This window comes from Schistocerca serialis, chromosome 5 (genome assembly GCF_023864345.2).
Source record: "Schistocerca serialis cubense isolate TAMUIC-IGC-003099 chromosome 5, iqSchSeri2.2, whole genome shotgun sequence".
In the NCBI taxonomy this organism is placed as follows: domain Eukaryota; kingdom Metazoa; phylum Arthropoda; class Insecta; order Orthoptera; family Acrididae; genus Schistocerca; species Schistocerca serialis.
Window position 1 is genome coordinate 710,005,390 of NC_064642.1, and position 22,997 is coordinate 710,028,386.

At 44.1% G+C, this 22,997-nt stretch overlaps 1 pseudogene; it reads left to right on the top strand.

Moving 5' to 3' along the window:
- Positions 1 to 12,520: 12,520 nt before the first annotated feature.
- On the top strand, positions 12,521 to 12,638 carry LOC126482700 (5S ribosomal RNA; annotated as a pseudogene).
- Positions 12,639 to 22,997: the final 10,359 nt, after the last annotated feature.

Here is a 22,997-nt window from a genome sequence, read left to right on the forward strand (position 1 = left end):
CAACGCCACTCGAAAGTCGGCACCCTGGCAGCCAACTTCGCCAACCGGTCAGCATGTTCGTTCCCTGTGATCTCTGCATACCTGGAGTCCACACGAAGATGACCGACCGTCCAGCTTGGTAGTGGCCATAACGGAGATCCTGGATAGTCACAACCCATGTATGTCGAAGTCGATAGCCTCAAGTCTACTCAGGGAGTCATTGCCGATTAAGAACGTCTCGGAGGTGCAAGAAATAACGTGGATGAGGGCTCGAGAGATGGCAAGCAATTCTCCAGTGAATGTATCCGTTCGGCACACTGCATGTATGTAGACAAAAATGGTTCGCCTGTCTACTGTAGAATCGTCAGTGTATATCACTATCGAACACAGAAAAGCGTCGAGGGCGGCCAGAAACAGATGGCCAGCATTAACGAATCCTCAGTTTGGTAATGGAGGAAAACGTGGGCGTACAGGTAGAGCAAGGCTCTAGGTTTCAGTAGTTATTCAGAGATGAAGAGGTTTGCCCAAGATGGCGTATAGTGGAGAGCTGCATCAAACCGGTCTTTTGACAGAAGACCACAACAACAGCGCTGTGTACATCACTGTGCAGATGTTGATAGGACGAATAAACACGCGGAGGGTCAACAAGACCACCAAAATCTCTCTCTGTAAGAAAGCGGCGGATAAGATTCTGCGAATGGCGGAGTCCACACAGCCAGTCACGAGACGGCGCGATGTGGCTGCAGCCGGCTCCTCTAAACACGTAAACACCGTCGTGAGAGCGAGGCTGTTTAGTGTCGGCATGGGGCAGCGCGGTCACAGCTGTTGAGTCACGTCCGCGAGCATCGCGCAACGCCAGAAGATAAGCGCCGGCCTTGACGCGTGACGTCACTGCAGTGACCGGCCCAGCTGATGCCCGACCAACACTGAGTGAGAGACACACGGCTCTAAGAGAGGCAAGCACCTTCCCAGAGCCGGCCAGTGTGGCCGAGCGGTTCTAGGCGCTTCAGTCTGGAACCGCGCGACCGCAACGGTCGCAGGTTCGAATCCTGCCTCGGGCATAGATGTGTGTGATGTCCTTAGGTTAGTTAGGTTTAATTAGTTCTAAGTTCTAGGGGACTGATGACCTCAGATGTTGGGTCCCATAGTGCTCAGAGCCATTTGAACCATTTGAGCCACCTTCTCAGCCACGAGGACGACTGTCTGCAGCCAGTATACCAATCGATCCCACCTCGTTCTTGGTATGACGACAAGCCAAGATCACGACTATTCAGGAAGACGACCGCTAAGACCATCATCAACGATGGGCACTTTCAAGAAACATCTCCATTATATTGGACTCTACAACTGCATCTACATGCATACCCGTAAGCCACCGCACAGTGAATTGTGGAGGGTACCTTCTGCACTACTAGTGTTTCCCCTCCTGTTCCACTCGCAAATACAGCAAGTGAAAAAGGAATGTCTATATTTCACCATATGACCCCTAATTTAGCTTATCTCATCTTGTGGCCGGCCGGGGTGGCCGAGCGGTTCTAGGCGCTACAGTCTGGAACCGCGCGACCACTTCGGTCGCAGGTTCGAATCCTGCCTCGGGCATGAATGTGTGTGATGTCTTTAGGTTAGTTAGGTTTAAGTAGTTCTAAGTTCTAGGGGACTGATGACCTCAGAAGTTCAGTCCCATAGTGCTCGGAGCCATTTGAACCATTTGAACCATCTTGTGGTCCTTACGCAAAATGTAGTTGGTGGTAGCAGAATCGTTCTGCAGTCGGCTTCTAGTGCCTGTTCTCTAAATTTTTTCAACAGTGTTCCTCGAAATGAACATAGCCTTCCCTCCAGGGGTTTCCATTTGACTTCCAGAAACATTTACGTAACGCTTGAGTGTTGTTCGAACCTACCGGTAACAAATTTAGCAGCCTGCCTTTGAATTTCATCTACGACTTCCTTTAATCCGACCTGGTATATATGGCTAAACACTGGAGCAGGTCGCACTAACGTCGTGTATTCGATCTCCTTTCCAGATGAACCACACTTTCCCGAAATTCTTCTAATAAACCTAAGTCGACCACTCGACTGCGCTACCACAATCCTTACATGCTCGTTCCATTTCATATTGCTTTCCAGTGCTACGCCCAGATATTTAAACGATGTGCTGTTTCAAGCAGGAGTTTACTAATGCTGTATCCGAACATTACTTGTTTGCTTTTCCTGCTCATCCGAACTAATTTGCATTTTTTATTCATTCTGAGCTAGTTGCCATTCATCACACCAATTAGAAATTTAATCAAAGTTATTTTGTAACCTGCTACAGTCACTCAAGGTCACATTGACTTTCCCATACGTCACAGCATCAACAGCAAACAGCCGCAGACTTCTGTTTACCCTGTCCTCCAGACTATATATATAAAAACAAAGGTGTTATCGCTGGTTTCTATCACTTAAGAAGTCTTCCAGTCACTGTTATGTGGGTTTGGCTCTTTCTGCCTCGTATACGTGCGGAGAAGAAGAGGATATCAACCAGTTACCTTTGCCTTTCCAATTCATTTCGTCTTTTTTACTTTTTCTATGAGTCTACTTGAAGCTGCACTGCTTATTACCGTCCTCAATATTGCATTGGTTATCGGATAGGAGATGGAATGTTATTCAGGTCCTATGCTTTATAGCGGTCCAGTTACAAAAGCCTTTTATTATTTTCTAAAGTATTAAGTTATTAGGTCTACAACTTTGGCTCCGCAGTTTTGCAATAGACGGCAGCAGCGGCAGGTGCAGGTGGGGTTCACATGGTAGGCCATAGGTGTAATACAATAAGCTTAGGCATCATTAAACATAATGTCATAAAAATACTAGTCGATTTGTGATTACGTCATAAGGTTATTCTCGATTAAGTACATCAACCTACGTACCCATTTCTCGCCATTTGAGGGAAGTTTTAATTTTCTGATTTAACATGAAGAAATCTGCGGCTGTGGCTCTTAAAATTCTGGGCAAGACCTATGGTGAGGGAAGTATTAGTGGAAGAACGTGCAGAGAATGTTTTCAACGCCTTAAGAACGATGATTTTGATGTCGAATACCGGCATGGCGGTGGAGGACAGAACGTCTTCGTAGCTATTGAAACAGACGAAGATAATCACAGAACATCGTTATTTTAAAGCAACTGATGCGTTCGAGCCCAGCACTGAAACACAAACGATCACAATACAGAATAGACACGTAAAGGTAATTTTGCAGCAAGTCAGTGCCCGACCCCATGTCGCAAAACCTGTCAAAACATACATGGAAGCGTTGAAATGAGAAGTCGTATCCCTCCCGCCGTATTCTCCATACGTTGCTCTCTCGTACTACCACCTTTTTCGATCACTGGCATACAGTCTGGCTGACCAGCACTTCCGATCATATGAACAAGTGCGAAATTGAATCGATTCATGGATCCCCACGAAAGACGCCCAGTTCTTCCGCCACGGAATTCGTATGCTATCCTAAAGATGGGAGAATGTAGTGGTCAGAGATGGGCAACACTATGAATCATAATTTTTTTGTAAGTTTTTCACAATAAAGTCCCGAACTTCGAGAAAAAATAGCGGAAGCAAAGTTGTAGACCTTGTAATATTCATAAAGGAAAATCCGAATCTCAAACGGTTACTGCGAAAGGGTTCCATTAGCTCCATTTCGTGATAGTTAACGTGTCTCTGCTGTCATTTCTGTCCTCGATGTTCAGTAGTGTCAGTAACTAACCTCGAGGAAGGAGAAGTGTGTCGATGCCTTCATTTCATTGACTCAAAAAAGGTTTCAGCGTTACTCCTATAATTGTACAATTGCTGGGTAACGCGTATCACAGTCCTGTCTACATTGTATGAGGGCATACACAAAAGGAAAGCTTTGATTTTTAAATCATACGTACCATGCGATTTATTGCGAGGTTTGTATCTTGATTTTAATTGGTTTTCTGGATGACAGTACACTGATGTGCTGCCACGTGTCCCTCAGACAAGCCGCCGGTATCCACAATACTAACAGTGGGAGTTGGTCAATAATTAACTGTATGCAATTCCCAGAGATATTTTATGTCGCTGTTGTCTGTGATGTAACAATTTTAGTGAACTTAGAGCTTTCGACTTGCCAGTGCGTTAGTGCCTCTCTGTCCACGGGTTGAAGCACTGCACGTCATGAAGTTATAATGGACACTTTGTCCCGAGTGACTTGATGAATACGTGTGTGAATGTACGATCTTTATATACGCTCCTCGTCCCAGTGATTGAATACTTATCACAGTATTCTCCTTGCCTGTTTATAGAAACCATTTAATGATTGTATGATCCTCTCCCAAATAATAGTTGTGCTATGGTAAGTTAATAATGGGAACCAGTCTATTTTATTTTATATTGTGGCGATTTAAAAGTGAATTAGACATGTGTGGATTCATGATAATCATTGAGCTTAATTCAAGTTTCCCTAACCTCTCAATATTCCAGTTTTGTGCTTTGAATATTGCATCGCATCTCATTTAAATATATTTGATCTTGGTATAGTCATGCTCTTTCGGGAGAACGACGGTTCAATCCCGCGTCCGGCCATCCTGATTTAGGTTTTCCGTGAATTCCCTAAATCGCTTCAGGCAAATGCCAGGCTGGTCCCTTTGAAAGGGTACGGCCGAATTCCTTCCCCGTCCTTCCCTAATCCGATGAGACCGATGACCTCGCTGTCTGGTCTCCTTCCCAAAATAAACCCAAACCCTATAGTAATGCTGCTATTTGTGTATTGATGGTGATACAGATAAAGCATTAGTCATTTTCAGAAGCTATTAGGATCCAGAAGTGACGTCATTTCCGTTGCGGCCCATCAAGTAAACCCACATCCTCAACAGCATTTGCAAGTGTTCCTCATCTTCAGATTTAATAGAGACTAATTTATACAAAGTTGAAATTTAAGGACAGCACCGCCTGCTATTTATTCATAGCATCCTGTTCAGCCCAGTGACCCATTTCTTCGGAGTATAACTTAATACGAACCATCTCCCCCACCCCCAAAATTTCACAAACTTCGGGTCTGTCACAGTCTGTTGCACCGAGTGAGTGTCATCAGTTGCATCCAAGTGGGAATCAAAGTAGCAGTAGCTCCGCAGATAACTCAAAGACAGGCAGCACAAATCAGTCATAATAGTGTACGTAGTGGACTTTGTACTTCAGCTGCAATGAGACTAACGTGGATTCTGCAGAAGAGCTTGTACCACAACGATCATCTAGAATTAAGTAAACTTTACATTCTTACGAATAAAGAACCTAGTTAATCCATATGTGGATTTCGTGTTATAGAAAGAGTATACCAGCCACCAAACAACACCCTCTCCTTGCTTGCCATGGTACAATTTGAGAGGCACCCACATGCCTTGCTCATACTGTGGCATCAAGCAGTCAGGCCTGCAAGATGAGTGGTCTGCCAAGCGAGTGGACTGATTCTTATCTCTCGAGTAACATCAATGACTGATTATGAGCTCTAGTACCCACAATTAAGCTACAAATTATTCTCCTGTTCGAATATTACGCAACGGAAACGGATAACGCACATCTGACTATTGGGAATTTACACAACTCTGTTCACTACGCACTGGCAATACCACATTTTCTTTCTTACTCAACGGCTTTGATCAGCACGTGGCCATCGCACTGAATATGAATGTCGCACACATTATAAATCCTGGTTATCATGACTACACACTATTCGAAGAACAAGGCCACCAATCTTTTTCTTTTCACTATCTTTTTTATTCTGATAAATTCTATTATGATTCAAAGATAACGTAAACATACCATTAAATTTTATACAACAATTACACATGAGATACTCCGCCCAGTGGGCATGGCTTTACATTGGTGATTCTTTATCTTATGGTCTCGTAACTATCTAACGCTACAGTGCACTTTCTGGATAGGATGGTGGATCTTTTGCTATATCTCACACTTCGACTCTCACAACCATCATCACGAAAATTTACTCCAGACCGAGGAAAATGCATAACCCACTGCCTCTGAACCTATTTTGCTACTCTCCCATGCAAACCACACATACTTAAATTACGTGAAATACACCACAATGGCAACATACACTACATCACAAAGAATAGTCACAACGTTAGAATCACTTCACTTTCAGTTTTCCCACTTCAATTACTATTCATCCCATTTTCACACGACACTGCCCCACTACGTAACTTTTCTTTCCTGCTACGAACTCTGGAGGATATATGCACGTCTTCCTGTGCAATGCAATCCAAGTGGCGTTGCTGGATAGACGGCTGACTCACTTTGCTTCTCTCTCAGAGTATTAGAGTTTGAATCTAGCGTCACACGGAAACATAACACGCAGAGGTAATATTAAGATCATATTCATCTTTCCTACCACGAACTCCGGAGGATATATGTACGTCTTCCTGTGCAATGCAAGCAAAGTGGCGTTGCTGGATAGACAGCTGACTCACCTTGCTTCTCTCTCAGAGTATTAGAGTTTGCATCTAGCGTCACACGGAAACATAACACGCAAAGGTAATATTAAGATCATATTCATCATTCCTACCACGAACTCTGGAGGATATATGTACGTCTTCCTGTGCAATGCAAGCCAAGTGGCGTTGCTGGATAGACAACTGACTCACATTGCTTCTTTCTCAGAGTATTAGATTTTGAATCAAGCGTCACACGGAAACATAACACGCAAAGTAACATTAAGATCATATTCGTCACACATGCGAGTCCTCAACTGATATCTTGCATGAGTACTTCTCTTTATCCTTTGTCTCATACACAAACTGAGACTCACACAGTACTCACCACGTGGAAGTGCTCTTCTCTAATTTCAAGTCCTGCACACGCCATTTCTTAAATATTTCCAACTTATAGTACACACGCCAGTAATTCAGCTTAACTTTAGCACTCGGAAGTATTTCAGCTTAGTACTAGTACTCGCAAGTATTTGAACTTATTGCTACACGTGGTTTCATTGTGACCGTAGGTCACTTCCGAAGATTACTACGATCCCCTTAATATTACCTGCCTGTCATTTAATCCTCCCCTCAAAAGTTCCTGAAATAGAGAAATAATTATTCCAAACTACTCTTAAGTATTTCACATGCGTACCATTCTCTCCACTCTTTTGTCTTTACGGAGCACACCTAAGACAGGTCTTACAACACAAGATCCAGCGTCAGAGTGCTGAAACATGGCCGTTCTTCAGGTCATCTCGCATCTCCGCCGAGGTGGGGGAGCACCATGCTACCGTATTGGTCAGCCACATTTCAGGCGCTCAAAGCTCAGCTAAATCTCATCTCTTTGGTTCCACCAAAGGTGACCAAAAGGACCGTCTCAAAGATGATCATATAGCACATTTACTATCACATTAGAAGACGACCATACATTCATTCATTTCACAGATCTCACCAAATTGGATGTAGGGATTTATTTTGTGGCCGGCCGCGGTGGTCTAGCGGTTCTGGCGCTGCAGTCCCGAACCGCGGGACTGCTACGCTCGCAGGTTCGAATCCTGCCTCGGGCATGGGTGTGTGTGATGTCCTTAGGTTAGTTAGGTTTAAGTAGTTCTAAGTTCTAGGGGACTTATGACGTAAGATGTTGAGTCCCATAGTGCTCAGAGCCATTTTTGAGCCATTTATTTTGTGGGAGTGCAAATGTGATCAATTAAATAAATAAATTGTCCTTCTTTCCTAAACTGGTATCCGGCTTTGGTGTATTAAGTGAAATTGAGTTATTATTACAAAAAAATATGTTGTTCTGACAAGAATAACGAAAATGTTGTACCTATTTTCAATGTCGGGCGGTACTGTACCCTTTCAAGTTCTACAGAGACAACGAGACGACATAAAAGTGGAGGTACAGAACAATCACCATGGAACAAGAACCACTTCAATATCGACCCACAGATGAATTTTTAAATAGAAGCAATGAAGATTTGATTGTAAAATAGTGAGTCCTTGTTTTTTATTCATGTTATGCTGATGTGTTGGTAATTTGTGCCAGGCGAGGTCTGTAGCAGTTATTACTGATTAAAACAGTTAAAAAGATATTCGTTCCTTAACAGATTATAAAGCTTTTAATTCATGGAGCAATGTTTTATATTTTTGTATGAATTGATATGAAAGTGTCCTTATTTTATTTTCGGTCAGTTTTCACAGCGTGCAGTATGTAAACTATTGTGTGAAATTATGAACTCTTTGGCTTTACGTTTCGTACTCAATTTGTTGCACCGAAACTCCAACATGTACGATGAGCTGCTCTTGCAACGCTCAGCGAAACGCCGTTATACACAGGGACGCGAGCGTCAGCCCGAAGACCCATCACCGTTTCACAAGAAGGTGTATTCAATAAGAAACAGCTCCCATTCCGAAATCTGATGAACCAGATGAAGCTAGTCAGTGCCTCTGAAGGGTGAAGTTAGGCAATACTGCAGCTCAGACTACGTTCCCTCAGGAACTAGCTAAACAAGAAGAGCAGGATGAATAAATCCATCACCACCCAATGGCGACGCCTAGCTGGTGCTACCTGTTATCTCGTTCAGGGTAGAGGTGCAGCCGTTGGAAAATTAATGTCCGCAAGACTCTCATAAATACCCCCTCACATGCCTCCCACCCCTCATGGCAGACCACCATTTTCAGATGTGCTAGATTCTTACCGACGTGCCAGATGAAGTTTCTAGTCGGACGTCGTCACCAGTAGCAGCAGGCAACCACCTCAACTGGGCGATTTGACACCACTGAGCATATTTCTGGATGACTGCCTCCTGCACCTCTCCAGTGGACACTTGCGCGAAACTGTCCTGGGGGCAGCCCGGTCTACCTGTCAGTGTGCTCCAGTTCCTGAAGGTTTACATCGTCGCTGATCACCACCTATTGCGGGCGTGCACCTTATATTCCTACTGCGCTGGACGTTACTGTTTGACCACCGCCTATCCCGGTGTGGTACTCGGCGACCTCGACGTACAGGGGTTGTTACAACCGACATCTAATACATTCGAGAGCTGTTTCGCTGATGCCACTACCCGTCGCCAAAGCGCGTCCCATGGTTGCACCTAGACAGGCAGTTGCTGACTGCGGCGCTCGGCGCGCCGTCGCTGCTGACGTAATAGAGGGGCGTTAGCTTCCCGCCTGCTATAATCTATCTCTGTGCTGAAATGGATAAAAGACTATCGTAAACATGCCCGCCTGGCTAGCCGCACGGTCTGATGCACTGCTTCCCGAGTGGGAAGGCGTGTCGGTTCCCGGCGGATTTGTGTCGAGGCCGGTGTGCCGGCCAGCCTGTGGATTGTTTTTAGGCGGTTTTCCATCTGCCTCGGCGAATGTGGGCTGGTTCCCCTTATTCCGCCTCCGTTACACTATGTCGGCGATTGCTGCGCAAACACTGCCTCCACGTATGCGTACACCATAATTACTCTACCATACAAACATTTGAGGTTACACTCGACTGGTATGTGACGTTCCGGGGGGAGGAGGCGGGGCGTCCACTGGGGGCCGAATCGCACAATAACCCTGGGTTCGGTGTGACACTTGTCAGTGTTTTCCACATATTCCTTTCCTCTCCGATTCTCCTTAGGACCTCCTCTTTCCTTACATTATCAGTTCACCTAATTTTCAACATTCGTCTGTAGCACCACATCGCTAATGCTTCGATTCTCTTCTCTTCCGGTTTGCCCACACTCCATGTTTCACTACCATACAGTATCGTGCTCCAGGCGTACATTCTCAAAAATTTCTTCCTCAAGACCTATGTTTAATACTAGGGGACTTCTCTTGGTTAGGAATACCCTTTCTGCCAGCGCTAGTCTGCTTTTGATGTCCTCCTTGCTCCGCCCGTCATTGGTTATGTTGCTGCCTAGGTAGCAGAATTCTTTAACTTCATCTAGTTCGTGGCCATCAATCCTGATGTTAAGTTTCTCGCTGTTGTCATTTTTATTGTTTCTCATTACTTTCTCTCAGTGCGTGTTCTATACTCATTAGACTGTTCATTCCATTCAGGAGAATGGGGAGTAACAGATCCATCAGTAACATTTCAACCCTTATAAAACAGGCCAAGCCGACTGAAGCTGCTGCGATTATGAAGTAGAAAGGCGAATTTATAACCACAGCTACACTCATGCTCATAAATTAAGGAAAATGCTGATACATGGTGAAACAACTCTCTGGTGGACGGTTTGCAGGTTTAAATCACCTCAGCGTATGACCATGCGGTGCATTTGACCTGCGGTCGTCGCACTGTGGCGCAGGCAGCAGTCCACGTACGCAGAGGTGTGTTGGTGAATGTCAGATTACGGTATAGCGAGTAAGTGTGCAGACGTTTTCAGACGTGGTAATCATGAATGTGTGTTGAAAATGGCTCAAAGAGCACGTATTGATGACGTTATGAGGGCTAGAATACTAGGGCGACTGGAGGCTGGTCAAACACAGCAGGTCGTAGCACGGGCCCTCCGTGTGCCACAAAGTGTGATCTCAGGATTATGGCAACGATTCCAGCAGACAGGGAACGTGTCCACGCGCTACAGTGCGGGACGTCCACAGTGTACAATACCACAAGAAGACCATTAACTCACCATCAGTGCCCTCAGACGGCCACGGAGTACTGCAGGTAGCCTTGCTCGGGAACTTACTGCAGCCACTGGAACAGTTGTCTCCAGACACACAGTCTACAGACAATTGAACAGACATGGTTTATTCGCCTGGAGACCTGCAAGATGTATTCCACTGACCCCTCGTCACAGGACAGCCCGTAAAGCCTGGTGTCAAGAACACTGTATATGGTCATTGGAACTGTGGTCCTAGGTTATGTTCATGGACGAATCCATGTACAGTCTGAACAGTGATTCTCGCCGGGTTTTCATCTGGCGTGAACGAGGAACCAGATACCAACCCCTTAATGTCCTTGAAAGGGACATGTATGGAGGTCGTGGTTTCATGGTGTGGGGTGGGATTATGATTGGTGCACGTACAGCCCTGCATGTCTTTGACAGAGGAACTGTAACAGGTCAGGTGTATCGGGATGTCATTTTTCACCAGTATGTCCGCCTTTTCAGGGGTGCAGTGGGTCCCACCTTCCTCCTGATGGATAATAACGCACGGCCCCACCGACCTGCCATCGTGGAGGAGTACCTTGAAAGATATCAGGCGAATGGAGTGGCCTGTCTGTTCTCCAGACCTAAACCCCATCGAGCACGTCTGAGATGCTCTCGGTCGACGTATCGCTGCACGTCTTCAACCCCTAGGACACTTCAGGACCTCCGACAGGCACTGGTGTAAGAATGGGAGGCTATACCCCAGCAGTTGCTCGACCACCTAATCCAGAGTATGCCAACCGTCGTGCGGCCTGTGTACGTGTGCATGGCCATCATATCCCATATTGATGTCGGGGTATATGCGCAGGAAACAGTGGCGGTTTGTAGGACATGTGTTTCGGGACTGTTTTCTGAACTTATCACCAATACCGTGGACTTAAAGATCTGTGTCGTGCGTGTTCCCTATGTGCCTGTGCTGTTAGCGCCAGTTTTGTGTAGTGCCAGTTTGTGTGCCACCACGTTCTGCAATTATCCTTAATTTATGAGCATGAGTGTAGTTTAGACCAGACAGACCTCATGCACTGACGGAACAGGGACTGTCGAGCAATGCAGAGGGTGGTTGTAAAAAATCGTATCAAATAAGCGAAAGGATTACTCTTGTGCTCCAAAGAGTTTCCAGCAGACCATCTATCACGACTGCGCGTTGGGAGTTAAAAGAAATGGGGTGCTATGGTAAAGCATCTCCTCACAAGCCACACTTCTGCGTAGTACGCTAAGCGATACTTCAAAAGGCGTAAAGCGTGACGCCGATGGACAGTGTATGATTAGAAACGATTGATTGGAGTTATGAATGACTCGATGCCCTGTGACAATGCGATGAAAGGATTTGGATTTGGCGAACGCCATGAGTACGTTAGCTTCTATCACGTCTAGTGCCAACTGACTAGACAGTGTTACAGCATGCGGGTGTTTTTCGTCGTTAGGTTGTGCTTCTCTTATTGTGCTTAAGAAAGCGCTAAATGTGGAAGGACATCAAGACATTTGACAGCACTGAGTACTGTGTGCAGTAGAGGAACGGTTCACACACAATGATTGTATCAGCAACGCAACACACCGTATCTTAGAGCAGCATCTGCTGTGCAACGGTTTGTGGACAATAACATTCCTGAAATGGAGTAGTCTGCCCAGAGTCCCGACCTGACCCTAGTGGAACACTTCTGGATTGAGGTAGAACGTCGACTTCGCTCCAGACCGCTGCATTCAACATCTCTATCTTTTATGTTTCGGATCTTGAGAAAAAAATGGCCTGCCACTACTTTACAGGAATGCAGACACTTTATTGGAAGTGACCCCAGTAGAGTTCGAGACGCCATAAAGGCGAAAGGCGGACACACCTCACACTGATGTCCACTAATAGGTGTGATCACATAGTGTGTGTGTGTCTTCCAGTGGTTAGAGGCCACAATACAAGTTTCACTTTATCTAGGAAGATTTTAACCAACGGCCTTGCCTCAGTGGTAACACCGGTTCCCGTCAGATCACCGAAGTTAAACCCTGTCGGGCTGGGATAGCACTTGGATGGGTGACCATCCGGTCTGCCGAGCGCTGTTGGCAAGCGGGGTGCACTCAGCCCTTGTGAGGCAAACTGAGGAGCTACTTGATTCAGAAGTAGCGGCTCCGGTCTCTGAAACTGACCTACGGCCGGGAGAGCGGTGTGCTGACCACATGCCCCTCCATATCCGCATCCAGTGACGCCTGTAGCTTGAGGATGACACGGCGCCCAGTCGGTACCTTTGGGACTTCGCGGCCTGTGCGGGAGGAGATGAAGATTTTGTTGATAACTGAATGCTCAATAGTTGAGAAAAATGTTAGCACTGTGTCTCTACTGAGAAAACCAGATGGGAAGAGAGAGAAAGAGGGACTGAGGCAAGGAGGGAATAATGCACGAAGGGCTGGACTGTGAAAGAGGGAGGGGTGTGGCGGGGGGAATAGAGAGAGAGGGTGAGTGAGTGAGAGACAGACGGAGACTCTGTGTAGCCAGAGAAAGGTTGCTATTTTTAAATCAGGTAACTGTAAACACGCCTATCACCTGATGATAAAGACATCATTCTCCGAAATGCTAAGTGGAAACAGAAAACAAAATAATGTGTCGCAGTTATTTGTGTATTTCAACTGAAATTCGTATGACTGTTGGCATTCGTAGTTACGTCAGTGAACCTCTTTTGATAGATATCCCCCATTGTGAAATACAACTTTTCCTGCTCTTATTTTTGTACCATTGACATGTTTCGACACAATTGTGTCATCCTCAGAAATGGCTACTTGTCAAATTATTTTAAATTTTGGTTGAAGACGGTCTGTTACGCGAGAAGAAACAATCCTAATTCGAATGAAAAGGTAAATTTTGTTTAACAAAACCGATTTCACCTATATTGATAATTACACAAGTGATACAATACGCGGTAATTGTGCTCTGATATACTGAGACTATTTGAAAGTACATCCACGTTTTAGAAATTACCGTGGTTTGTAAAGTATTGTTAACTCTCAATTTGCACTCGGAATAGACATTCAAATTCGTAATTGGAAAATCGAAAAGTACGAGGTCGTTTTGACAATTGTTCTCCAAGCCCATAAAACAGAACAAGTGGGAAACATACTTATGCACTCACAGACAAAACACTATAAACTTCTTACTTTCCTGAAACACCCGAAAACTAGGCATCGTAAAAGTTATCTCTTCAGACAGTTGAAACATACATTAAACGTAAGAGTTTCACAATAGTTTAGAGACCAGCCTTTTCCCAGACAAAACAGTCACCTCTTGTATGTTACCAAGATCTTCCTGGCAAATTTGTCCTCAGCATGGAGGCTGATTATATTTTACTAAGTGGTATGGCCACGACTAAAACAGATTTTTGAACTGACTTACCCGGCCAGTTATAAGTAACGTGTAGTTTAAACTAGGTTCCGAATTGCGATTCAAATTCATACGTTCACGTAGACAAATCCTAGCCAGAGGGGAAATATACGGTAAGTGACAAAATAATCCTAGGAGCAATAGTGTGAGATTTATGACCTGAAATTACCCATTTACCAACCATACCCCACTGCCATTCATTTCTCACTAAATGAAATTGTTATCACGAATCTGAGACGGAACTCTGGTCATATTTTATGTTTAAAACGATTTTTTGAAAAAAGTCGTTGCAGGTAAGACGATTTCATGCACCATGGAACAAACACCTCAGGACAGCCACTACGTAATTCTTCAGAAAATTCATACCTGACTGTCACATATGAGCTTTTTTACTATAAAGTCTTTTAGTTTTAAGCCTAGTGAAGACTGATTTCGTCTTCCAGATGATCCACAAACAACATTTCTGATCAATAAACAGACACAGCCAATTTAGGACCATGTAATTAGTGAAGGAAAAGTAGTAATTATTTTCAGTTTTATTGTTTGTCAATGGTGCTAGCAATTGTTCGCAGTCATTATGAGAGGGAGATCACATCATAACCAACTACACGAAGGACAGTGAGCAGTGTTACATTTTTTATGAGGTATCCAATGTCACGAGCTGTATTTGGAGTGTTGCGTTCTATGTGGGATAAATGGCGTAGATACTGGAAGCTGGAAACAAGAGAGGGGGCAGAGGAGTGGGTGAGTTTATATGTTGCAAATATGGAGTGATCGAAGTAGGGGCAACAGGGATTGCAAAGGTATCGACGATACACGACGCAAAGTGATATGCTTTGCTTCTGTTATAAGGCAAATGGTGATTTACTGTGCAAGAGTGGGTAGTAAGGACCATGACATTTCCCCGTGGAACAATGGAAACACTTCCAGTTTTTAAAAGTTCATGGATGGCGTGGGGTTTAGGTTGGTAAATATTTAGTGAAAGTTCCGGCGCTTCTTCCCATTTAATGAGTTTAAGATTAGACGCTATATTTGCCGGTGGAGAATAAGTGTCGCCAACTCACGAGTCTGGAGAAACTAGCTGTGTAAGTGAACAAACCACTGGAACTCGTGGAGGGAGTATGGAGTGAGGACAGATGAGTGTGGTTGGGACATCGGCGGATACAGCTTGATGTATGACTGTTTATCTCCTCGAACAGTAAAGAAAATGCTCCCCTTTTCTCCCAGCTACGCTTCTTTTTTTCTATTTCTTACTCAGTTGCGTCATTTGTTTTCCGTGTGCTAATAAGTACAAAGCGCTATGTTGCTTATTACGGACGGGAGAGCTGTGTGCTGACCACATGCCCCTCCATATCCACGGCCGGTCGATGCCGTTGGGCCTTCATGGCCTGTTCGGGAGAAGTTTAGTTTAGTTTTATGTTGCTTATGTTCTACAGGATTAATTAAGTGAGTTAACTGCTTCTCGACTTACAAGATCATATCAGTTTTTGAGTGAGTAACGTCACCAAAGGAGCTGCAATATTTGTAAACATCATTGGGAAATATGAGGCACAGTCACACAATAAATATCTTCTTTGGTACTGTAGGGGTAATGCAATTTGAAATGCAAAAAGTTGAACAGAAAATACATATAAAGGGAGTAAACAGGATAAATATAAACACAAAAGGTGAAAACTGTGCCTTCGTAACAGGTGATTTAATAAGTGAACATAATAAAATAAAATTAGTACTTGACAAGGCTGCTTCCTATCATCATTTGTTATTGTTCTTTCTCTTCCTCTTCAGTTTTATTTCTCACGTCCGTTTCTACTACAGGCCACAGTCTACATCTGTCTTCTTGTAGTTTATACTTAGCAGCAGTAACAATTGGGCATGTGGCATATCATCAGGACTATCGAAGGTTAAGTGATGGCCACCGATTTGGGTACTACCGGATGTCCAGTCGGCCCCCCAGTTAATGTGCGAGCATGCAGTCTTTGACTCAGACGAAGTCAAATACCTACCTTCAGTACCGGAAACGCAATGTTCACGCAAAAGGAACGAAACTGTAACAAAACAATAATTATTTCGCGTCGCAAACAGACATTGAATGAAAAATATTTTATGAATAAAATTCTCTCAGTTGTCTGTATTTCGTTTCCGTGCTTTTTATTTCCAGTAAGTATTTTGAAGAGCCGCGCGGATTAGCCGAACGGTCTTAGGCGCTGCAGTCATGGACTGTGCGGCTGGTCCCGGCGGAGATTCGAGTCCTCCCTCGGGCATGGGAGTCTCTATTTGTCCTTAGGATAATTTAGGTTAAGTAGTGTGGAAGCTTAGGGACTGACCACCTTAGCAGTTAAGTTCCATAGGATTTCACACACTTTTGAACATTTTTTATTTTGAAGAGAAATCTCTATTAGAGGATTTCCAAGATTCACTTAAGGATAGTGAAGCAGCCACACTTGCATATTTCAAGAATCCACTTCACTGGTGGTCTGTGACTAAACCTTTCTTTTGTCCTTTGATTTTCATTATTCACACATCATCAACATACTGATGCATACCGATGTTTATACAGGGTGGAAAAAATGAAACTAGCCTGAAAAGTATTTCAAGCGCCTTACGATAAGTAAGCCAGCTTATATCATCCGCCCCGAATGCCGATCATGCTTATCTTAACGTGCCTGAAATATTTTGCCGGTCAGGTTTATTTTGCTAGCTTTCTATCATTTTATTGAAACTGAATACAGAATACAGACAGTCGACGGACTGTTATTCATAAAAAAATAAATGCAAAAGCAACGTCTTTTGCGACATAGTCACTCTCTTGAGTGATGCTTCAAGAGAGGAACTCAGCCGGCCGGTGTGGCCGTGCGGTTAAAGGCGCTTCAGTCTGGAACCGCGTGACCGCTACGGTCGCAGGTTCGAATCCTGCCTCGGGCATGGATGTGTGTGCTGTCCTTAGGTTAGTTAGGTTTAGTTAGTTCTAAGTTCTAGGCAACTAATGACCTCAGAAGTTAAGTCGCATAGTGCTCAGAGCCATTTGATAGAGGAACTCAACAATAGGCAGTGGCGGGAGACGCCATGCGCCGTTGCCTAGCAGCGGACAGAGGCTGTTATCGAGAGGCATCTGTTCATTCCAAGCGAAGCTCATCCTACCTGGTCGTCGTCGACGGTTTTCTTAAAGGTAAGCATAAACTGTCTCCTCTGCTGAAGTTCACATACTGCGTCCGTGGCTCTTCCATTGCGTGGTGCTGTTCACAATTCATTATCATTGGTAATATCCAATTGGATGATAGTATACGGTAGCCAAAGAGAATCGCTCGGTCTTGTGAGCTTGGTTGTCACAAATATTTGGCTGATATCTCCCGAACATGTCTTGATTTCCGAGGTTGTAGTTAGGTTGTGACCTCTTAGCTATTTAAAGTGACGCGAGTGAAACAAAATACCAACAAACTTACTTTACGAAGCATACTAAATTACAGACAGAAATGTGATTGTCTACCCACGTCCGACCCATGACTCACTGTGTTCATCTCCAATCTTTCATCATGCGAACGGTTACTAACAGCACCACGCGTAGGAAAAGCTGTGGAAACCACAAATACACATCTGCCATCTTTTATTCCATTGTCTGCATATGTTGACTGCCATTCTAGGCAGTCTGGGGGGGGGGGGGGGGGGTGAGGATAAAGATTACTGTTACGTTTTTGTACTACACTGACACGAGACGGTGAATAGAAGATATCTGTTTCTTGGGTGGCCATGTGAAAGGAATGTATCCTCGCAGAGCACGCACAATAAAAGATATCAGTTGTGTAAAAAAAAGGTGGGGGGATCAAATGCAAGCATGCCCCATAATCCTCCCGTTTCCACTTTCCTGTAGACTGAGTACTCTCCACTACCCATATAAATAAAAAATATTTGTTGTTGTTGTTGTGGTCTTCAGCCTAAAGACTGGTTTGATGCAGCTCTCCACGCTGCTCTATCCTGTGCAGGCCTCTTCATCTCCGAGAATTGGTGATCAATTGACGCTTCACTATGTCTCCTACCAAACGATCCCTTCTCTCAGTCAAGTTCTGCCACAAATTTCTCTTCTCCTCAGTTCTATTCAGTACCTCCTCATTAGTTCCCTGATCTGCCCATTTAATCTTGAGCATTCTTCTGTAGCACCACATTTCAAAGACTTCTTATCTCTTCTTGTCTAAACTGTTTATTGTCCATTTTTCATTTCCATACATGGCTACACTCTATACAAATATTTTCAGAAAGGGCTTCGTGACGATTAAATCTATACTCCATGTTAACAAATTTCTCTTTTTCAGAAACCTTTTCTTTTTTGTATCCCGCATGGAAGGCGGCGCGTGGGTAGGAGCAGGAAAAGGTATTACACGTCGGCACTGCAAATACTGTTAAAGCACCTTTACTAGTGTATAAACATATGCAAACATATTACATAACTTTAGGTGATCACACGTAGGTGCGGTGTTGTGGGCCCATCGTAGCTGATGCAAAGTCTCAGTAGAAAACTAAGCTGAAACGATGTTTCCTGGCTGTCTGCAACTGATGAAATGCTGTGAATCTTGAGCGATGCTCGTAGCGATCTCCAGCGCCGGCTAGAGAGCGCTGTCGTCGGTGTCGGTGTCGTTGTACCAACCTAACAACTTGATCCTCGTCGTGGCATCTTAGGTATCGATACCACATTTTTCTTGCCAGTGCCAGTTTACATTTTACACCTTTTCTACTTTGGTCATCATCAGTTGTTTTGCTTCCCAAATATGAAATCTTATCTACTACTATTATTGTCTCGTTTCCTAATCTAATTCCCTTAGTATCACCTGATTTGATTCGACTGCATTCCATTATCTTCGTTTTACTTTTGTTGATGTTCATATGTTCATCTAATATCTTTTCACGACACTTTCCATTCTGTTCAGCTGCTCTTCCAAGTTCCTTGCTCTCTCTGGCAGAATTACAATGTCATCAGCAAAACTCATAGTTTTTATTTCTTCTTCCTGGACTTTAATTCCTACTCCAAATTTTTCTTTTTTTTTCCTTTAATCCATGCTCAATGTACTGATCGGGGATAGGCTACAACCCTGTCTCACTCCCTTCTCAACCACTGCTTTCTTTTAACAGTAGAACTGTTGAAAGTAGAACGGCCGTCTTATATAACTACAGTTCATGGCCCTAATCAATCAGCCAGCCGCTGTAGCCGAGCGGTTCTAGGCGCTTCAGTCTGGAACCGTGCCGCTGCTACGGTCGCAGGTTCGAATCCTGCCTCGGGCATGGATGTGAGTGCTGTCCTTAGGTTAGTTAGGTTTAAGTAGTTCTAAGTCTAATGGACTGATGACCTCAGATGTTAAGTCCGAAAGAGCTTAGAGCCATTTGAACCATTTTTGAACCCTAATCAATCAATAATCAAAGACTGGCAGAGGTTACCTAGATACAGAAATAATAGCAAAGGCATTTCATTTACTGACTATTACTTTTACAAGTATCTACTACCAGGGGAGAAATTGTACGTAATAGACATCTACATTCATAACTAACAAAATGTACTCAAGAATTAAAATATTTCACTTACAATTTGGATATACACAACTGGTCTACAAGGTGCTGTGCAAAATGGCATAAAAAAGGGGTTACGTCCAGAAATAACACCGGAATCAACTTCGACCATGAGATGTGTGAGCTTTGTTTGGGCTGTTGCATATAACGTTTCATTTTTGCTGTAACGATTTATGGAAATTTGTGCAATGATTAATCTAATTTGTAGAAACTGTCTGTTAGTATAATGGATAGTGATAAAGTTCCATATTTTTGCTTAACTATCTAGTTCCACGTTACTTTATTTAATAAGATTCACAATTCCCTTGACCAATCGATCTACATCTACATGGTTACTCTGCATCTCATACTTAAGTGCCTGGCAGAAGGTTCACCGATCCATTTTCATGCCACTTCTCTACCATTCCACTCTCGAATGGCGCGTGGGGAAAAGGAAAACCTAAATCTTTCCGTCCGAGCTCTGATTTCACTCATTTTATTATGACGACCATTTCTCCCAACGTAGGTGGGTGTCAATAAAATAGTTTCGCATACGGAAGGGAAGGTTGGTGATTTAGTAAATAGATCTTGCCGCAGAGAAGACTGCCTTTGTTTGAGCGACTCACACCCCAACTCGCGTATCATATCAGTGACACTCTCACTCCTATTGCGCGATAACTCGAAACGAGCTGCCCTTCTACGCACTTTTTCGATGTGCTCCGTCAATCCTACCTGGTAAGGATCCCCCACCGCGCAGTAGTATTCCGGCATGGGCGGACAAGTGTAATATAGGCTGTCTCTTTAGTGGTTTTGTCGCATCTTCTAAGTGTTCTGCTAACAAAGGGCAGTCTTTGTTTCGCCTTTTCCACAATATTATCTATGTGGTCTTTCCAATTTAAGTTGCTCGTAATTGTAATTCCTAGGTATTTAGTCAAATGACAGCCCTTAGACTTGTGCGATTTATCGTGTACCCAAAATTTATCGGATTTCTTTTAGTACCCATGCGCATGACCTCGCACTTTCCTTTTTTTAGTGCCAATTGCCACTTTTCGCACCATACAGAAATTCTCACTAGATCATTTTGTAATTGGAATTGATCGTCTGATGATTTTACTAGACTGTAAATTACAGCGTCATCTGGAAACAATCTAAGGGGGCTGCTCAGATTATCACCTAGATCATCATATGTAAATCAGAGACAGCAGAGAGCCTATGACACTACCTTGCGGAACGCCAGCTATCACTTCTGCTCTAATTGATGATTTACCGTCTTTCACTACGAGCTGTGACCTCAGTGAGAGGAAATCACGAATACAGTCACCCAACTGAGGCGATACTCCATATGAATCACCACCGGATCGTCGGGAAAGCCGTTTGCGGATGTCAGGTGTCTCTCTAGGGGTGTGGCGATTTCTGAAGGGAGGCCCACTCGAGGACAGGGCAGTGCTCTGACCACTCATCGGTAGGCGGGCTCTGTCGGCCACCTTGTTTTGTCACGGTGGCCCCAGGAGACCGAGTACGGCTCCTAGTCCTTACAAGGGAAATTCCCCATCGCACCCTACTCAGATTTAGTGGTAAAATGGGCCAGTGGATAGCCCGTCAAAAACTGAACACAGATCAAGCGTGGAAACAGGAAGAAGGTGCACTGAGCTGTGAAACAAGAAGCAAGATAGAATGTGAACCGTCCAAGGTTGTTCGCAGATGATGCTGTAATTTACCGTCTAGTAAGGTCATCCGAAGACCAGTATCAGTTGCAAAGCGATTTAGAAAAGATTGCTGTATGGTGTAGCAGGTGGCAGTTGACGCTAAATAACGAAAAGTGTGAGGTGATCCACATGAGTTCCAAAAGAAATCCATTGGAATTCGATTACTCGATAAATAGTACAATTCACAAGGCTGTCAATTCAACTGAGTACCTGGGTGTTAAAATTACGAACAACTTCAGTTGGAAAGACCACATAGATAATATTGTGGGGAAGGCGAGCCAAAGGTTGCGTTTCATTGGCAGGACACTTAGAAGATGCAACAAGTCGACTAAAGAGACAGCTTACACTACACTCGTTCGTCCTCTGTTAGAATATTGCTGCGCGGTGTGGGATCCTTACCAGGTGGGATTGACGGAGGACATCGAAAGGGTGCAAAAAAAGGGCAGCTCGTTTTGTATTATCACGTAGTAGGGGAGAGAGTGTGGCAGATACGATACGCGAGTTGGGATGGAAGTCATTAAAGCAAAGACGTTTTTCGTCGCGGCGAGATCTATTTACGAAATTTCAGTCACCAACTTTCTCTTCGGAATGCGAAAATATTTTGTTGAGCCCAACCTACATAGGTAGGAATGATCATCAAAATAAAATAAGAGAAATCAGAGCTCGAACAGAAAGGTTTAGGTGTTCGTTTTTCCCGCGCGCTGTTCGGGAGTGGAATGGTAGAGAGATAGTATGATTGTGGTTCGATGAACCCTCCGCCAAGCACTTAAATGTGAATTGCAGAGTAGTCATGTAGATGTAGATGTAGATGTAGGTGCAATATCGAGGAAAGGGCAAGAACCACGTGGTCGTGGTTGTGTGGTCGCTGTGTTGGACTACCAAGCAGGAGATCCGTGTTAAAATCTTCCTCATGCCTCATAATTCTTTTTCATGATTTATGAAATGACGCTCCGATCTTTGACGTGTCTGTTCTTCTATAGTTTTGGCAATTTTCATACCATACTCTGGTTAAGAACATGAGTCATGTGGTAAGAATGCATTATCGTGGCAAGTTGATGTGATGGAGTGACAGCAGGCGAGGTACCGCATATGCCTCTCACAGAAATGAAAACAACAAATAAACGTGTGTGACGGTAACAAAGGAATTCAAGAGTCTAAACTTCCTAAACGGAGCGGAGGAGTCATAACATGTAATACTTGGTACGACAAATAGATGTACGTAGGTCTGGAAGTCCCTTCGTTACACTTCGTTGTTGTTGACGAACGTTACACCATGACACAGACACAAATCTCAATAAAGCGAACAGACATGTCAATGTCCGCAAGACAGTTCCTAATTATATGACAAAAAGTATAAAGCGAACGGACAAGGTTTGAACACGGATCTTCCCCTTCACAGTCTCATACCGCAACCACATTATCACAACCGAAGGGCCATTCAACTTTGATCGGTGTTGTACATCTTGAACTTGGACCGTTCACTGTTTCTATTACACTTCTTTCTTCGTAGTTTGGTACACCTTCTTCTTTTTTCCATGTTTGATCTGTGTTTAGTTTTTGACGGGCTATTCGCAGGGACATCTCATCACTAAATCTGAGGAGGCTGCGTTGGGAATTTCCTAGTTAGAACTGCGAACTTCGTCTGGCACTGCAGTGACCACTTCCTACAAGGTTAGGTTTGGAAACAACACTGTGCGTCTGGCCAATGCAAAATAAATTACTTTAAGAGCCACTATCGCTGCTTAAAACAACATCTTGGTGGTGTGTTTTCGTCTACAGGCCTTCCGGGAAACCTGGGGGAATCAGTCATCAACAAAA